Source organism: Rhipicephalus microplus, chromosome 4, assembly GCF_043290135.1.
Source record: "Rhipicephalus microplus isolate Deutch F79 chromosome 4, USDA_Rmic, whole genome shotgun sequence".
Taxonomy (NCBI): Eukaryota; Metazoa; Arthropoda; class Arachnida; order Ixodida; family Ixodidae; genus Rhipicephalus; species Rhipicephalus microplus.
The window spans coordinates 126,973,952-126,993,992 of NC_134703.1; the positions used below are offsets into that span (position 1 = coordinate 126,973,952).

Consider the following 20,041-nt stretch of genomic DNA (forward strand, 5'->3'; position numbering starts at 1 on the left):
GCGCGAACAGATGAGATGGTTCCGGTGGGCCCACCCGCGTGCACTTAAGCGTGTACCAGTCCTCATAGTATAATACCATCACTATTCGGCATATTTGCAGCTCGTATAGTGGCCTGACTTTACAAAAGATGATTATTTGTACACATCATCAGTGAGAGCGGAGCAACGTTGAAGGTGGGACGGCAAGCCAATTGAAAGGTTTAACTAGAGTGGAAAGGAAAGGGTATACATTATCAAAGTAGGCGTATTGCCACATTGCCACCGCTAGCATGGGGTAATTATCTCCACTGGAAATCCTCGTTGATGTTCGGCGGCATTTTTAATCAAACCCAGTGACTGCCGAATTGGAGTTAGACAATGAAGCACGTGACTATACCGATGTGGTACAGACTGTTCGAGATTACTGCTATTAGAGGTACATCGATAGTTCGCTTTTTTTTTTGTCTTTCATTTACCTCGCAGTAGTGAGTCCCCGCAGCCAATCATTGTAGTTTGTATGTAATCACGTCTTGGTTGAGACGATGTTTATTCGGCCCAATGATTCAACAGCAGAAAGGCAGACAGAGGAAGAGTGCGAACACACCCGATGACGATGGTAATGACACCCGGGGACAATGAGGACAAAGGGACAAGCGGATGATGTTCATTATGAGAATTTACAGATCAGGATGAAACTCAACAAATGTTTACAATGTTAAAGTTTGCCTAAGAAACGGGCAAGAAGCATAATAGGGAAATCGAGGAAGAGGTGCGGTCATGTCTCTTTTCTCTCTTAGTGATGCAGAAGTATTTATGGTACTGTCGACACTGTCAATAGTTGAGTCGCTATCGCCCTATCGATGGTAGAAAGAACTATCGATAGCGCTATTGAGTAAGTTTCGTTGTACTATCGCTGTAGTATAAAATCAGTCGCGTGAAACCTTTGCAGTATACACGTTATTCGCCGTGTGTGTGGTACGCTTTTTTTCTTGTTTTCTAAATCGTTTACGGTATACCTTTCGTTTGCGCGGTGTAATTTTGAAACGTTGCCTAGTTAATTTTTGTTGCGTTATTGTTAACCTAGAATCCCACTGCAGTTGCTCGACTTAGGGATTCTAGTCTGCATAGTACTAACCATGATGATTTGTGTCTTGAATGAATAATAAACTGAACTGACTGAACTAAACTAACGAGGAGAGGCAGGCTGAAGAGCAAAAAAGTTTGCGTGCTTGCATTCCTTTAGCAGAATGAATTGGCTGACAGATGATAATTAGGCTGAACTGCTCAACTTTAGCAGAAAGGAGGCCGTTACATGTGACATGGAGCTGCGTGGCTTCAAACCTATACTGCATTTAGTGATTTTATAATAAAAAAAAAGAAATATAAAGCTAAGTTTTTAACGGTGACGTGTAAATGCTTGCTTTTGAATACGTATTTATTTATTGGCATATTTCGCCATTTTAATTGCGGAAATAGCTTATTTACTTCGCCAACAGATTGCTGATAAATTAGGTTAACCGAATACTGCTGACAGTGGTCTATTGCAAATGATTTGGAAAGATCAACGCTCAAAAAGAGCATAAATATTCCCAGTCCACTATTGATTATATTATCCGCAACGATTTCCTGACGGCGCTATTGATTGTGCTGTAAATTATTTTTTTTTCGGTAGCAGTTCTAAGGATAGTTTCGTTTCCCTATCGTTAATTTAGGAAAAAAAAACGCCGATACTTTCGATAGTTCATTTGACGATAGTTCGGCCTCACAACATCATTTTCCTCTTCATTGGTGATGATGCGACAAGTTTATCGAACACCAATTAGTTCAGCTGTTCAGCAAATAGAATGTGGGAATTGAAGTTACGTTAAATCGTTAGCAGCCACTGTGAGAGTCACTTAATAGCTCGAGGAATGGTCAAGTGAACGTAATCCATTCTAGCGTTTTCAGCACAAGCGGTTGTCCCAGCATGCTTGACGTAAACGTAATGTCTGAATAAATTTACACATCTGTGTGAATGTTACGACTGGGACCGCCGACACAGTATAAGCAGAAAGGCCAATACCCCGGAGAAGCTTCGTGTTCATTGATTCCCCACAAAGCCTGTAAGAAAAAAAAGAACAAAAAATGACGCCGTATTCACAAAATGAATGACGATAAGTAGTCGAAGCTCGAGAGGGTAAGATCATCGGTAAACCGTAACTCTCCCGTTAAAAGTTAGCCCATTTCATTGTTAGAAAGACGTAAGACTTTGCGCACATTATAGAAATCAATTTTCATTTTGCTGTCATTCGTTTGTTGTCTTGTTTTTTCGTTGTTGTTTTCATTTCTTTGTTGTCATGGCGGCTGGATTGTGAGGTCCCTTCATTATTACTGATAGGCCCCGCAAGAAATTTAGTGCAATTTTCTGTGCGCATAGTGCGTCGTTTACGTCATGTTTTACGCCTGCGGCGAAATTGGTATATATCCTCCGTGATGCATGTCCCTCGGACCGCGCATGGTATAGGTTGGATATGGATACATCTGAGTGCGTATTTGGCAATCACGTGTTGCACGATGCAGTCATTGCCAATGACTGCACGGCCGCTGGATCAAAGCGCACCCTGTGCGCTTTGATCCAGCGGCCGTGGTCTGTGTCTGTCTGTGTCTTTCTGTGCGTCCGTCGGTCTGTCTGTATTTCTGTATGTCACTCGCACTTGCGCCACCTGCTGAGTGAGCCATAGAACTAGGTGGTTACGAACCGGTCACAAAAAATTACGGCATATCCACGGAGTGAATGATGATGTGTGGAGTAAGCGTCCGTCCGTCCGTCGGTCCTTGTGTCTAACCGTACGTGCGCCCATCCGTTCGCCCGTGCGGCCATCCGTTCGTGCTTTCATCCATCCATCCATCCGTTCGTGATTTCATCCATCCATCCATCCATTCGTGCTTCCAACCGTCCGTCCCGTTTATCTGTTTCTCCGTCCGTGCTTTCGTCCGTTCGTCCTTGCTTCCGTCCCTGTTTCCGTCCATCGGTCCATGCATCCGTCAGTCTGCCCTTCCACCTTTCTCTCTGTCTGCCTGTCCGTCCGTCCGTTCGTCTGTCTGTCTGTCACTCACACTAGCGCCACCTTCTGAGTGAGTCATACAACTGGGTGGTTAAGCAACGGCCACAAAGAGACATGCATCGACATGCTCACGGCTTTACGAGCTTTGCCCCTAAAAAGACCTGCATGAGCAGGCCCGCGGCTTCAGGAGCTTCGCCTCTAAAATAAGTTCATTAGTTTTGTAGGCCTGAATCATAAAACGATCATGAGAGAACCATGATGTCATTATGAGCAATGATTGGCGATTTCCGTATAATCATAGGCACATTTTCACTGGCAATGCAAATGCTACGCTTATTATAAATTAAGAGTTCGTGGTTCATTGTTGAAACGTTACGTTTCACAGAGCAGCGAAGTCGGATTTTTTTTAATTGCCAAAAAGTATAAATGTCCGACCGAAAACTATCGAAATGAAGGCGAGCCTGTACGAGCAAGTGATGTGCCCAAAGTCCGTGAAATCTGGTGTCACGTGAATGACTGAAGGTGAGACAAAGGGCCTCATCAAATGTGAGGTGCACGGGATGGCTTTATGCTCTCCCTTGGTAGAGTACCAAGTACTCAAAATCGTTAACCGCTTTTTTTTTCTAAACACAAATTTGGCCTGGGTGAGGCAGCGACTGCCGTGGGCGGAGCCTACATTTATTCTTAGGCTGTAACCGAATGCCGAACAGGCTCATGGACGAGCAAAAGAGGCAAGACAACAGCGATAGTCTGTACTCCGCTAGTCTCCTGTCATTTTCTTTAGTGCCCTTGTGCGCGTTCGCTGTAGCAATACGGAAGCATACGGTGAATACCAACTAGCCCAGTTGAACGGTTCAGTGCGCACTGCTCGCAGCGTAGCTCCATCGTCGCACTACCTCACATACTTGTCACTACAGCGAGGAAGTACCTCCGCCAGATCTCTTGACCACTCCCTCGCCAGAGGTGTGGGAAAGTGCACTCCGCAGTTCACAACCCGAAGCACAGCAACGGGCCATACAGCGAGCCGAAGAGCTAGCGGCCAGGCACGGCCTGACCGTCATACCTCATTGATAATATATTTAACTTCAATAAAGTTGCTTCTCTCGACCAACTCACAGGGTAGTTTATGCGATCGGCTGAAAAGACGACGACGACGACGATGATAATGATGATCCTTCTTACTCTGGCGCACACCCACAAAGGGGGATCGGCCAAGAACCGGGCGGCAAACTTTAAAGCAAAACCCATCTTCTTTCTCTTCTTCCTCGATGAATTGCTTCTCTCCCGTCCCCATATGAAATATTTCTGCGCCAAAAGTGGTTTCTCACTGCATCCAAGATTGTAGCCATTAGGTTAGTCAACAAACATTATTCCGGTCCTAAGCAACTGCAGAATAGTAATTGTTGCCCGCGCCCACGTTATTGCCGAAAACCATGGTCCTCCGCTCCTTCGCTGGCCCTTTGGACAGCTCTCAGTTACTCATGAAGATCGCAGCTTTTGAGGGCTTCCTCCAAGTCCTCTTGTTTATTAAAAGAGGCATGTCGTAACGCCGGACATTGCCAGAGTACGTTCGCTAACGAGCACTACTCTGCCTGACACTCAGGGCAGTGTGGATCGACGTCCAGAGCGAAGTGGCTAAATCCTTCTCTCGACAGGAAAGATGCCGTTTTTAACATTGTCAGTGTGGAAGACTGAGGTCTAGTCGTCTTTGGGTGTGGGAGGGGAAAATTCCTGCTTCCAAGCTGTTTGTGTTTCACTATTTCGGGGAAAAAATTACAGCATATTCACCGAGTGAATGACGATGAGTGGGGCGAAGCGCTGGAAGGTTTCTTCGCTAAACCGTGAACCATCCGCGAATATCGCCCACTACATCATCAAACACGTGACAAGCACTGTATATATTAATACAAGAAATTTTATTATTCGCAGGTCGTTTCCGTTCCCCCTTCATTATAACGGCTTTATGTCGGTGAAGTGGTGGATCGGTGATGGGCAGTAGTGGGATGTTTGCAAGGACTACGTAGTGGGCAATTTGCAAAGGTGGAACTATAGGCGGTCGCGTACAAACAAGCGCTGGAAACAGTGGCACAATCTACGGTTCGTTAACTCGCACTTAAATACAAGTACACCTTGCATTTCATATTGGCTACTTCGCAACAGTGTTTACTTTATGGTAGGTGAAGTGGAGGATGGGTTATGGGGCGTAGTGGGATTTTTGCAAGGACGAAGTAGTGGGCAGTTTGCCAAGGCGGAACTATAGGCGGTCACGTACTAACAAGAGATGGACAGACCCACGCTTTTAGGAGGTTCTCCCCTAAAAAAAAAAAAAAAAAGCTTTCTTATCTCCTCTTGTTTTCCTCTGCATCTTTGATCGACCCACATTCGACTTAGTGATAATGTAATGCTAATGCGTCATAGTGACGTCACTATTGTTATGTCATGAGGTTTTTTTTTTCGCACTACTAAAGAGTGGCACTTTTCCGGATCTTTAAATGAAGTTCATCGTACCATACCGTACTCGTGTTCATATACTGCCGGCGCTGACGGTCGATTTTCGTTTTCGATGAGGCTCCTATAAGGTCTTTCTTTGCCTTAATATTCGAGAATATTTTTGTAAGATTTAATCGTACGCTTGTGTAACTATATGTAACGACACTTGGTGGTGCAGGTTAAGGCTTCAGTGCGTAAAGGAGGGGCTGCCTCCACCACCACAGCTGAAATTTTTGTCGTTGGGTTTTCCATAACTTTTAGTGGAGGGAACTTGGGCTCTGTACGACCGTTCAACGACGATGGAGATGATGTACAGTTCATGGATTCGGCTAGTATTTCTGCTTGTCGCGTCGAATGCACTTGTGGCGTTATTGTAGTGTTTTGTGTTTTGTTTGGTATAAAGGAAAGGTGGATTGTGAACCTCGTGGGAACTGTTTTGAAATGACGAAATAAACGTGCTGAGATGGGACTCCTGAAGATTTCGTCGATTACTACTACTACTACTACTACTACTACTACTACTACTACTACTACTACTACTACTACTACTACTACTAATAATAATAATAATAATAATAATAATAATAATATCTGGGATTTAACACCCCAAAATACCTTACTATTATGAGAGACGCCGTAGTGAAGGGCTCCGGAAATTTCGACCATCTGGTTTTCTTAACGTGCACTCACATAGCACAGTACACGGGCCTCTACGATTCCGCCTCCATTGATACGTTACGGCCATTGCGGGAATCGAACCCGTAACCTTCTGGTCGGCAGCCGAGAACCCGAGCCACTGTTTTTTTCCTGTAATTCGTCTGGCGACAAGTGACTGTAGGTTGCATAGAGGCGAAGGAACGAAGCTTAGGCAAATCCATGGACTACCTATCAATCCCGTGCTTGCTGATAGATCACGCCTTGCAACTCTCATAGACACTATAACGCCGCATTTCACTATTGAAGTGTATAGTGTAAAGCTCCATGATTGTTGCGAACCCTATCGTTACCGCGCCTTCCGTGCTTCGTTGTTCTGGAGTCTGTCCAAACTTTCCGTGTTCTTGTTCTTGTGCGCAGATGACTTCTACCGGCTGGCTGACCGACGAGTTTGCACGAGCCGTTCGTAACCTACCCTGTAGAACCGGGCTTTTGTAGACTAGTGGTACTTTCAGAAGCTCGTTTCTACAGGTATCTTGCGAAACTAGCTGACAGCTGCCAGACATTCAGAGCAAGCCCGGCTTGCTCCAGGGGTGACCGTGCAGGAAGGGAGTGTTCGTGAGACACCAGGTAAGATTGTAGCGCACCAATAGTGCGAAGACAGCAAGGTGAGTGGCCTTGGCTACGTACGCCTTCTTCTCTCTAATATGCATATGTGGTTCGGACGATGTGGAGCGTTTTCTACACGCAGGGCATCGAGTCGGCACGCAAACCTTCTGCGGAACCTGATCAGCGTGGGACCGAGGTACCGCTGATTGATGTCCTGTCTAATAAATGTTAGCCGGTGCTCAGTAAATAACAATACTGGTCAACTTGTCTGGATTTAAGCACCACTGAAGTCTATGCGGACTTGGAGTGGTGCACGATGATGTGCGTATACGTGTATCTTGTTCTGACGAAAAAATGTACACGTTTTTGGAGGCTTTGCATACTGTGGAGGTGGATGACAGCTGGGACACGCCACACATCGTCAGACAATGAACACGCATTTGTGGTCATAATTTGGTAACTGTAGTAATGTTAGTTTTTGTGATTTTTGCAGTACGCAAGGATTCGCTTCGGTTTCAACTTCACACAGAATTTTGGCCGAATAGGTAAAAGTGGAGGGGTTGTATGTAGTGAGTGGCATATCAGGAAGCATACGTCCAATAATAATAATATTTATAATAATAATAATAATAATAATCGACCTCATATATTAATCAGCAGTATTACCACTACTACTACTACTACTACTGTTGGTGATGTTCTTGAAGCCTGATTCACGTCGACCCTTGCTCCCCTAGTTGTGTATACTCTTGACAGCGGAGCCGTTTTAAGCTCTTCGTTTGTCCATATGGCGTTGACTAGAAACAACGCCTGTCTATGACGCCACTACACGCTGCTCACCTATACATCCACTAGAGGGAACTCTGGCGCTGGTTTCTATGGGAGCTGTAACGCTTGGTGCTTCAGCGAACATGGGAAATATGGTTAGTACACGGGTTTGTGTTATCGTACTTCTGGCTCCGTGTGTGTTCGTGCAGCTTGGAGCTGTTCTGTCACAAATAAAAAGTCAGCGAATGTTCAATGGTTGCGCTTCACCACCATAATCTTTTAGACTTACCATTTCAAATCGGGTCACAAAGTTCAAAGGGGTTCGTTCTTTCCTTCAAAACGGAACTGAAACTAAACAATGAGCGAAGCCACAAGTGCGATTCGCCGCCCGCAAGTTGGAAGACTAGGCAAATCCTTCTACCCATTATTCCCATGGTCGCTGAACGATCACAGCGCCACAGTCCTCCCTAGTTAATTGTAGGAAACTCAATGGGGGAAAAGGTAAGACAGTGCGTAGCCATTGATATATGGCGTAATTCTATCTTTTCTCTCATAGGTCATTCCAGGTTACCTTCACAGCAAGGACCAGCATGGCGGAGCCTGAAGTGCCATCGAGGGAGGTGCCCGGAAATGCTCGTTCAGTGGATCAAATAAATTCCTAATTAAGGGCAAACTTCTGCGACCTTTCCACGAATTTATTTATTTATTTTATTTATGCCATAGCCACAGCGCCACATAGCATTACAGTGGGGGGGGGGGATGCAAAGAAAATTTCAAAGCATACAGTGATAACAATCGCTAGCAGCATCAGGAAAACAAATACATATACAAGAAGATCACGAGTGTACACTAATGTGCACCATAGTGAATTTCCCTCGGCCGTAAGCCCGCCTGTCGACGTAGCGGGAATAACACGGTGATTTCGAGCGAGAATCCGCTGCTCAGTACTGTCGTCTCATAAAAATGATCTTTCGGGTCTTAATGGCAAAAGAAAATTTCGTCGTACTCTAACTTCGAAATTCTGACCAGTGATTAGCATACGTGTGGCGACAAAGGATTCGTGTCACTCACAGACTCGCTCTGCGTACAAGACTGAACCGTTACTGAAATGAGTCTCCGTAATCTTATGCCCTAGTGTTAAGGTAACGTACAGTCATGACATAATTAAATTCATTTCCAATGTTTTTTCTTGTAGCCATAAACGGGTCAAATAAGTGAAACTCGCGTAGAATTTCCGCAATAAGCTGTCAAAGCGTGCTGTCACAGTTGAATACTGACTATCCGTATATTAAATAGTGACCGGTGGTTGCGAAGTCGTGAAGTCTTGGCTACGGCTCATTTCTGTTTTCTTCTTTTTTTCGTTCCGTTATGGTCTTTTGGGTCAATAGTTGTCATATTCGGATACCTCACAATATATCCGAACGGACGTGAAGCTCAATAAGTTTCAAAAGATTAACGATGCAAAAAAATGGCACATATGAGAAATGTGAAGGCGTAGTGTAGAACAGAACACCCGTGTAATGCAGCTTCGCTCCTCTTGGTTTTCTTTCACCTTTGGGCTTTCCACTTTTTCGTTTGAATCACAAGTCGTAGTAAGAGCGAGCAGTATCTTATAAAGCTGCTGGGATGTGTCGAAACGGATTAAATGAGAGGCAGTAATGCTCATGTACCATTCAGCCGTTGCCAATCAATCATTGCGTCTAAATAACGCACAGACAACACACAAAGCTGAAAGCTGTGCAAACGTGGCACTGCACACACTGAAAGTCATTGCAAAGACAAAACACGTCATCGCCGTCATATATTAGGGGTCGCTTTTGCGTAGGGCGCTTTGTTAACAGTTATTGGTAGCAACTGGCCCCCCGCCTTCTTCACCAAATACCCAGCTTCACGATTGACCGCTGCTTACTGCTCTCACAAACAATCCACGCGTAGCAGCATTTTCAACCAACGAATTCTGGGTTATCCGTATGAGTTGCTCTACTTCTTTGTTGCTTAAGCCGACAAAAAGAAATGCTTCATACGAAGCAGTCTACGGTGACTAAATAAAAGAAGTGTCAGCATAGCAACACTTCAAAAAGAGACTTGTCTTTGTTTAGGCTAATGATCTGGCTTGGCACTATTTGCTTATCGTTTTTTTTTTCTTAGTCCACACCCTTCTTAACCGAATGTCATTAGTCTGCCGCATTTCAACACGACTGATCTATGCTTTCCTTTGGGATATTCTTACTCCAAAAGCTGTTCTTATGCAACAGATGCTCTCAAAAACGAATGTCCATCATCAGTGATGGTAAGCCTCATATCAGCGAAGGCGGCCAAACCAAGACAGGACTTTGCAGTTGGCGCTTTCTTTTTCGGACTCAGCAGTTTCATTCTGTATCAATAGTCATAACTTTTTTTTTTCCTGGTTACTTTTTGGTCATATTCTGATATCACAAGCAACGCGTGCTCTCTGCGTCATGTGGTTATCGCACCACAACGATTGAATACTTTTCATGTGTGCGTAGTTCAATTTATCGGGCCTAATCGATTCGCTTAGCCCCTTCTTCAAACGTCGCGACAATCTTAATGCCGCTTAAAAAAAGCTGTCGACCATGGGGCCTTGCGAATATAGAATAATCATATGACGTCAACGCATCGCCCTTAGTGAGGGCCCATGCTCACAACTGCTTCTGTGCTGCTGCAAATATGGCGACGAAGTTAAGGAGCAGCTTTCAGGCTTAGCGTATTCAACAACGTAGCAGTCACGGACGAAGTCACTGCATATCCCCTACAAGGACTGATTTTCGTAGCAATTACTTTGGATAGAGTGACAGCCGATTTCGCTGCGTAAAACTGTTCCTTTGCGGGCGGAAGTTCGCCCAATCAGGCGCTGTATTCACCTTCATCGCTACGTCACTGCGTACACACACACGATCTGCTGCCAGTCAACTAAAAAGGTGAGCCTTTCATCGATGGTGAGAGCCTCTTCATTCAAGGTCCGGAACTGCTAGGCCACACGTGTGCCACACGTGATTGGAGAAAAGGGTTCGATTACGTACGTGTCAAGATTTTCATGTCATTCATGCATTGACCAGACAGTCATATTCTTCAAACTCGGTTACTATCCCTGCTAACTTCGGTAAACAAAAAGCTCGAGAGGATCATGAGATCGCCGAGACAGACGGCTTGATAGATAGATAGATAGATAGATAGATAGATAGATAGATAGATAGATAGATAGATAGATAGATAGATAGATAGATAGATAGATAGATAGATAGATAGGAAATGCTTGGCATTTTAAAAAATGGGAATGCTCGTGTTGCGTTGCTGACCAGTGACGCGTAGGGCTATGATTCGAGGATCGCCTTTACGGAATGTGGTCTGTCGTCTAGTTTGTTCATCGTATTGCGTAGAACTTTGTGTTCGTTGTCATACAGTAGACAGCCACAAAAGTGGCTGTGCCATTGCTTCGTCATTGTAGCATGAGTCATATCTACAGGTGCCTGGTACTGCCATGCGAAAAGAGTACGCTTTCGTGAAAGCTACTGCTAAGCTTAGGCTGTACGTATCGCGTTCAATTTAGTACTAACGCTTTGAAATTGCACAGTTGAACGTGTAGACAGCCATATTGCCACGTTCCATTTCCCAAGCTTTTCTTATCGTCCCAAAACACCACACGATTCTCAGCGCAAACCGCGCCTGCAGTTTTCGAGAGGGTTCCGGACTGTAGTAGATCATTTCGATAAGATCACGCCCACTGTGCGAATGGTACAGATTGTTCTGGAACGTACGCCACCGCCAGCGGTAGCGCTAGAACATTCGACGGCGGGAGTATAAATGCCGACGCGCTTCGCCGCTTGTCAGTTGTTGATCGAAGGCCGACGCTCCCTTCGCCGCTATCAGTCCGAGACTGCTATCTGTGCGAGACTGCTGCTGTAATTGGACTTTCCGTTTACCGGGCACAGGTTCGCCCAAATAAACAGTTAAATCCCAACACGAAGTCTCCTGTCTTCGGCCACGTCACGACCCCGTGACAGCTGGTGGAGGTGCTGCTTCGTTCATGTACCGCACGCCCCCGTCCAGCCGTGAACCCAGCCCACGTCGCGGAGAAGACACCGACGCCAACCAGGAGCAGCGAACAAGCCGCCGACAGCAAGGGCTACCACCGGAGTACGGGATTCTGGAAGACAAGGCGCGGAAGACCAAGGCCATGACCGCGACTGCAGCGACAATGACAACCGCCGCATCCCTGCCCACGAAGGTCATGCATCAACCCAGGGAACTACCAATTTTCCATGGGTCATCGTTCGAAGACCCGGAGTCCTGGTTAGAAACATACGACCGTGTGGCCACCCTCAACCACTGGGACAACGAAGAAAAGCTCCAGCGTGTGTACTTCTACCTGGAAGACACCGCAAGGACCTGGCTAGAGAATCGTGAGTCCACGCTCCGAACGTGGGATGTCTTCTGCGGCGCATTTCTGCAAACGTTCGCGAGCGTCGCTCGCAAAGAAAGGGCCGCTGCTCAACTAGAGACCCGGGTTCAGCTACCGAATGAGAAGGTTGGAATTTTCACAGAGGAGATGACCCGCCTATTTCGTCACGCTGACCCAGACATGCCTGAGGAGAAGAAAGTTCGTTTCCTCATGCGAGGGGTCAAACAGGAGCTCTTCGCGGGACTAATGAGGAATCCACCGAACACCGTCCAAGAATTTGTATCCGAGGCGACCACCATCGAAAAAACCCTTAACATGCGCACCAGACAGTATAATCGTCGCTTGACTCCAGAATGCGCTGCTGCTCAAACCAGTGACTCCGAAAACCTGCGTGAAACGATCCGAGCGATCGTGCGGGAAGAGCTGCGCAAACTGTTGCCTTCGGCGCAACCTCAAGTGGATTCGATCGCCGACATTGGGCGAGAAGAAGTTCGGCAATCACTTCGAATTCCCCATACACCGCTGCCCGAGCCAGAAACTATGAGCTACGCCGCTGCAGTACGCCACAACGCTCCTCCCCGTCCACGCCAAAACGCCGCCCCGTCGCACTTCCGTCGCCAGACACCACCGCCGCCACCACCCCCACCGACGACCTACCGTTCACCAGCGGGCCAGCGCAGTGCGCCGAGGAAAACCGACGTTTGGCGCACCCCTGACCACCGCCCACTGTGCTACCACTGCAGCGAGGCCGGGCACACTTACCGCCGTTGCCAGTACCGACAGATGGGACTGCGTGGCTTCGCCGTCGATGCACCACGTCCGCAGCCAGGAGAACGACCACGTGACATCGCCGACTACCTGACAGGAACTCGGTGGACACCACGAAGCCCTTCGCGTTCGCCGTCGCCCAGCCGCCGCACGTCACCGCACCACCGACAGTACTCTGGCCCAACGCGGGGCCGGTCTCCTAGCCTGTATCCGGGAAACTAAGAGCAGCAACCGGTGGAGGTGCGGTTGCTGTGCGACGAACTACCGAAGATCCTCCGACGACGACGACGCCGCGACGGAGCTTTCCGAACACAACGCCAACCAGGCAAAGCCCTGACGGTGAAAGCTCACTTACTGAAGGTGGCCTGACGACGCAACATGGAAGCAGCGAAACAAGCCGACGCAGCCGTGACCCGACGCCACGCCCTAACTGTAATGCGAGACGGCGAACTAGCAACCTCGACGTTCTTATCGACGGCCACAGTGTGACCGCTCTCGTCGATACTGGAGCCGACTATTCTGTCATCAGTGGGTCGTTCGCCGCGAAGTTAAAGAAAGTTAGGACAGCATGGAAAGGGCCTGAAATCCGCACAGCCGGAGGTCATCTCGTAACGCCTGCAGGAATCTGCACAGCGAGAGTCACCATTAACGGCCGTATTTATCCTACAGACTTCATAGTCCTACAGCGTTGCTCGAGAGATGTCATCCTTGGCATAGACTTCTTATGCCTCCATGGTGCTCTCATCAACCTAAAAACAAAGTCGATAACGTTATCCACAGAAGAAGCACTACCGCCGCGCACGCCGTCTGGACACCATGCCTTGAATGTGCTGAAAGAACAAGTCACCATTCCGCCTCGCTCAAGCGTCATTATTTCAGTCGGCGCTCCTGAATCACCTGACTTCAAAGGCGTCGTTGAAGGCAGTCAGCATCTGTTGGTCACCCGAAATATTTGCGTCGCAAGAGGAATTGCAGAGCTGCGGGGAGGCAAAGCAACGGTTATGCTCACGAATTTCAGCAATGAGTACAAACATGTGAACAAAGGAACAACGGTCGCATACATCGAAGAAATTGTCGAAGCCACCAGTGCTTTCGCCCTCGCTGATTCTGCGGAACCTGCTCAGAGGAACCAAGCCCCTCCCATAGCTTTCGACGTCAATCCCAGACTTCCGAACGATAAGCAAGAACAGCTCAAGGCCCTGCTCCTGCAATACGAAGATTGCTTTTCGTCGTCATCGAAAATTCGGCAGACCCCAATCACGAAACATCGCATCATAACCGAAGAAAATGCCAGACCACTCCGTCAGAGTCCGTACAGGGTTTCGACGCGAGAACGTGAGGCCATGAAGAGACAAGTTGATGAAATGCTGCGGGATGACATTATCCAGCCGTCCAAGAGCCTATGGGCATCCCCCATGGTGTTAGAGAAGAAAAAGGATGGGACCCTACGTTTCTGCGTCGTATATCGCCGCCTGAACAAAATCACAAGAAAGGACGTGTATCCTCTCCCACGAATAGACGACGCACTTGATCGGCTCCATAACGCCAAGTACTTTTCGTCAATGGGCCTCAAGACTGGCTATTGGCAAATTGAAGTCGACGAAAGAGACCGAGAGAAGACGGCGTTTATAACACCGGACGGCCTCTTCGAGTTTAATGTGATGCCCTTCGGCCTTTGCTCAGCGCCTGCAACTTTTCAACGCGTTATGGATACAGTACTGGCAGGATTGAAGTGGCAGACTTGCCTTGTGTACTTGGACGACGTCGTCGTGTTTTCCTCGAGTTTCGACGAGCATCTTCGGCGCCTTGAAGCTGTACTTCAAGCCATCAAAACTTCCGGACTCACACTGAAGCCAGAAAAGTGCAGAATTGCGTATGAAGAGCTCTTTTTTCTGGGGCACGTTATCAGAAAGTCTGGAGTTCGTCCTGATCCATGGAAAACAGCCGCCATCGCCGACTTCCCGCTGCCCACTGACAAGAAAGCCGTGCGTCGATTTCTGGGCCTGTGCGCCTATTATAGGCGGTTCGTGAAAAACTTCGCCCGCATCGCCGATCCTCTCACTAACCTTACCAAGGCCGACGTGGAGTTCAAGTGGGAAACGCCACAGGAACACGCTTTCCAGCGTGTTCCTGTGGCGTTTCGTCTTCAGACGCATCGCCTCCAGACGCCTCCGTTACTTGCTCATTTCGACGAATTCGCCGAGACAGAAATACATACTGACGCAAGCAGCGTAGGTCTTGGCGCCGTTCTTGTGCAGAGGGCTGACGGACTTGAAAGAGTTATTAGTTACGCCAGCCGATCGCTATCCAAAGCAGAAGCAAATTATTCCACAACAGAAAAGGAGTGCCTCGCCATCATCTGGGCTACGTCGAAATTTCGCCCATACCTCTACGGCAGGCCCTTCAAAGTTGTGAGCGACCACCACGCCTTGTGTTGGCTAGCCACTTTGAAGGACCCTTCAGGTCGCCTCGCACGATGGAGCCTGAGACTTCAAGAATATGACATTACTGTCATTTACAAGTCCGGCAAAAAAACACTCCGACGCTGACTGTCTCTCTCGTGCGCCTGTCGACCAACCGCTACCCGACGACCCGGATGACGACTACTTCTTGGGAACGATCACTACCGACGACTTCGCTGAACGACAGCGGGCCGACCCGGAACTTAAGGCCCTAATAGAATACCTCGAAGGCAGGACCGCCGAAGCCCCGCCGTGGTGGTCTAGTGGCTATGGTACTCGGCTGCTGACCCGCAGGTCGCGGGTTCGAATCCCGGTTGCGGCGGCTGCATTTCCGATGGAGGCGGAAATGTTGTAGGCCCGTGTGCTCAGATTTGGGTGCACGTTAAAGAACCCCAGGTGGTCAAAATTTCCGGAGTCCTCCACTACGGCGTCTCTCATAATCATAGGGTGGTTTTGGGACGTTAAAACCCCACATATCAATCAGGACCGCCGAAGTCCCGAAGGTATTCAAGCGCGCACTTGCGTCGTTTTTTCTACGAAACGGTCTTCTACAAAATAAAAACTTTTCACCGCTTCGGGCTAAGTACCTCCTTGTGGTGCCTTCAGCTCTGCGACCAGAACTCCTGCAGGCCCTGCATGACGATCCGACGGCAGGGCACCTCGGTGTTTCTCGCACGCTCGCGAGGATACAAGAAAGGTACTACTGGCCGCGTCTTACCACCGACGTCACTCGTTATGTGAGGACATGCCGGGACTTACAGCGACGCAAGACACCGCCGACAAGGCCAGCGGGACTTCTGCAGCCAATAGATCCACCTTGCCGACCTTTCCAGCAGATTGGTATGGACCTACTGGGGCCGTTCCCGACGTCGGCTTTCGGAAACAAGTGGATCGTGGTAGCTACCGACTACCTCACCCGCTACGCCGAGACAAAAGCCCTGCCAAAAGGCAGTGCATCCGAGGTAGCTAAGTTCTTCGTTGAAAATATCGTCCTACGTCACGGCGCCCCGGAGGTCCTTATCACCGACAGAGGAACGGCATTCACTGCCGACTTAACTCAAGCGATCTTGGCATACAACCAAACAAACCACCGCCGGACGACAGCGTACCACCCACAGACCAACGGCCTCACCGAGCGGCTTAACAAGACGATCGCCGACATGCTGTCAATGTACGTCGATGTCGAACACAAGACGTGGGACGCCATTCTTCCGTATGTGACCTTCGCATACAACACGGCAGTGCAGGAGACGACGCAGATATCTCCATACATATTTGTCTACGGAAGGAGCCCGACAACGACGCTCGATGCCATGTTACCCAACGTCACCGACGAAGAAAACCTCGATGTGAGCGAGTACCTTCATCGCGCCGAAGAAGCCGACAACTTGCGCGGCTCCGTATCAAGAATCAACAGACGACCGACAGCCACCGTTACAACCTTCGACGACGCTTCGTGGAATACCAGCCCGGTGAACGTGTTTGGGTGTGGACCCCGATACGCTGACGTGGACTAAGTGAAAAGCTTCTGCGACGGTACTTCGGACCGTACAGGGTGGTTCAACGTCTCGGCCCACTTGATTACGAGGTTGTCCCCGACGGCATCACGAACTCTCAACGACGCCGATCGCGACCTGAAGTCGTCCATGTCGCACGCCTAAAGCCGTTTCATGCGCGTTAACAAACAAACAGTGCTTTTTTGTATTATTGTTGTATTGTAATTTATTCACTGTACTTTATTGCTTTATTATTGTACCTTCATCTTTAGTTAAAGCATCGAGACGATGCCTTTTTCAGAGGGGGGCAATGCCACGTTCCATTTCCCAAGCTTTTCTTATCGTCCCAAAACACCACACGATTCTCAGCGCAAACCGCGCCTGCAGTTTTCGAGAGGGTTCCGGACTGTAGTAGATCATTTCGATAAGATCACGCCCACTGTGCGAATGGTACAGATTGTTCTGGAACGTACGCCGCCGCCAGCGGTAGCGCTAGAACATTCGACGGCGGGAGTATAAATGCCGACGCGCTTCGCCGCTTGTCAGTTGTTGATCGAAGGCCGACGCTCCGTTCGCCGCTATCAGTCCGAGACTGCTATCTGTGCGAGACTGCTGCTGTAATTGGACTTTCCGTTTACCGGGCACAGGTTCGCCCAAATAAACAGTTAAATCCCAACACGAAGTCTCCTGTCTTCGGCCACTTCACGACCCCGTGACAATATGTTGAAGGACTGCGTGATAAAAAAAATCGCAGCCTATCCACGGAGTGAATGATGATGAGTAGTGCGAAGCGTCCGTCTGTGTGTCCAACGGTCCGTCCGTTCGCCCGTCTGCCCGTCCATCCGTCCGTCCATTCGTGCTTCCGTTCATCCGCCAGTGAGAACGCGTGTCTGTCTGTCCATGGATGCTTCCGATTGTCCATCCATCCATCCTTGCTTCCGCCTTTCCGTGCGTCCGTGCTTCTATGCGTGCGTTCGTGAGCCCGTGTGTCTGTCCGTCCATGCTTCCGTGAGACCGTCCATACTTGCTTCTGTCCGTTTGTCCTTAAGTCCGTCCATGCTTCCGTCAGTCCGTCCGTGCTTCTCTGTCCGTCCGTGCATCTGTCCGTCCGTCTGTTTGTCATTCACACTAACGCCATCTGCTGAGTGAGTGATACAACTAGGTATTTATGAACTGGTCACAAAGAGAAGTGCATGACCAGGCCGTCGGCTTTAGAAGCTTCGCCCCTAATATGACCATATCTGGACGAATGGTTGGCGATCGCAATGACAACAGCTACTCTGTGGCGCCAAGGAACTTTTCGGTCGTGTTGATGAGCTGTGTGCTACACTGAAACAAAAAGCCGTGTACTAGTTTGTCTTCAAAATCCTCATCTAATATTATGTTTTCAGATAAAAGAAAAGCGCACAATGACTGAATGCTATTTTTCTAATCACGCGTATATATTTTTGGCAATATTTACTTGCCTAACTAAGTTATCACACAAAGTAAGAGCTGTTTAATGTCGCGGGTTGATGTTTCTTTGTACCCCTGATACTTGCACGTTATGCGTAATCAGCATAATAGGTTAAAGGGCATTTATATTCATGGGACGGCTTTACGCCCTCCCAAAGTAGATTACCAAGTTCTCTAAATAGTTAAACACTTCTTTTAAGCGATTCGGATACAAATGGGAACAGCTCACTGCTCTCCCATGGTTGAATACGAAGTACTCTAAATCATTAAACACTTTTCCTAAGCGCACATCCGGACATTCTCTTGCAATCTCCTTCTTGAAACTGAGACAGCTTAGTGGTCTCTCATCTAAACCGTCGAACAATTGTTCTAAAGGACAGCTCCAAGCTGTCCCACAGTAGAGGATTTAGTACCGAAAAATTGTTGAAAAATCTCGGCCACTGGCTTCCGCGATGGCGAAAGTCGGTCAAGGCGGATGTCTGACGGCAACAATATCCTCTTTCGGCGCAAGAAACACGTTCACATTTCCACACGATTCCCTTCGGAGATATATTCGGAGTGGGGGCATATTTTTTACCACGCGGCCCTCTAGTTACACACTAACCCGAAACGCTTCTGGCATCGCATTAATCCCGTGGTGTCTAGCACTTATTCAGCGTGACAGTTCTGGCTCCCGCATCTAGAATCCAAAACTGCCGATATTTTAATCAATGCTTTCTGCTCTGTATTCACTAATAGATGTCCTGAAATTCTTCCCCAGTTAACACCTAATAATTACTCCCCACTGGAAAGCGAACAGCATTGTTAAAATCGTTAATACATTCATTAAAATGTTCGTCTTCGTGTGGCATTGATGCCATAAAAGCTAAGGTAATGAAAATCATCAAGCAAATCACCAGCCTTTTTCTCACGCTAATATTCCAGCAATCTCTCTCCTCTGGATCAACATCGTCTGACTGGAAAATTGGTAAGATAATTCCCATTCTAAAAAGGCGATTGTTTACAAATCCTATTAACTACCGTCCCATTTCCCTCACCAGCGTCTGTTCAAAACTAATAGAGCATAATGTACCCTCACACATTCTCCCTTTTCTGTCATCCGTCAACCTATTTCATTCTTACAAGCGTGGATGTCGCAAAGCTCACTCTTGAAACACTCAGCTCGCCTTATTCATGGATGATTTACATTCCAACATGAATCACAACATCGTCACTGACGCTCTCTTCTTGGACTTCGAAAAAGACTTCGATAAAGTACACAACATTCTACTCCTGCGTAAAGTTTGGAATCTGAACCTACGCCCCAACACATTTATTAGATACGTGAATAATTCACCAATCACCTTCAATTTGTTTCCACCAGCTCATCTTCCTCCTTTCTATCCCCTGTTTTATCCCGTGTGCCGCAAGGCTCTGTACTTGGGCTGCTATTTTTTCTTACATATATTAATGACCTTCCAGTTAATGTATCATCAAATATACGCCTCTTTGCGGATGACTGCGTTCTCTGTCGTCAAATTAAAAACTGCATAGACTCCTCCTCTCTTCAGGATGATCTCGAAATTTATACCTTGTGCAACCGATGGTACATGTCCTTTAACGTAAATAAGAGCTCACACACATCCTTTCAACGTCTGTAACTGCATATGTAGCATTTTCGTACTCCCTCAACAAAAACACCTTGACTCAATGCCAGATATTTAAATTCATATGCACCAACTCACCACCATTCATATACACCAACTAACCAATTCCTGCAGTCACATATTAGGTTACCTACGCCGTAACCTATCATCAGCATCCCCCAAAGCCAAATCGCTTGCATATAACACTTTAATCTGATCGACACTTGAAAATGCCTCTGCTATCTATGACAACCACTAAGTTAATATAACT

General features: G+C 47.7%; 1 long non-coding RNA gene across 1 annotated transcript in view; it reads left to right on the forward strand.

The window, feature by feature from the left end:
* Nucleotides 1–8,221, forward strand: part of LOC142814005 (uncharacterized) — a 40,271-nt gene extending 32,050 nt beyond the window's left edge. Inside the window, exon 2 of the long non-coding RNA XR_012894769.1 lies at nucleotides 6,588–8,221. This is a non-coding gene — a long non-coding RNA (uncharacterized LOC142814005). The remainder of the gene's footprint in view (nucleotides 1–6,587) is intronic.
* Nucleotides 8,222–20,041: the final 11,820 nt, after the last annotated feature.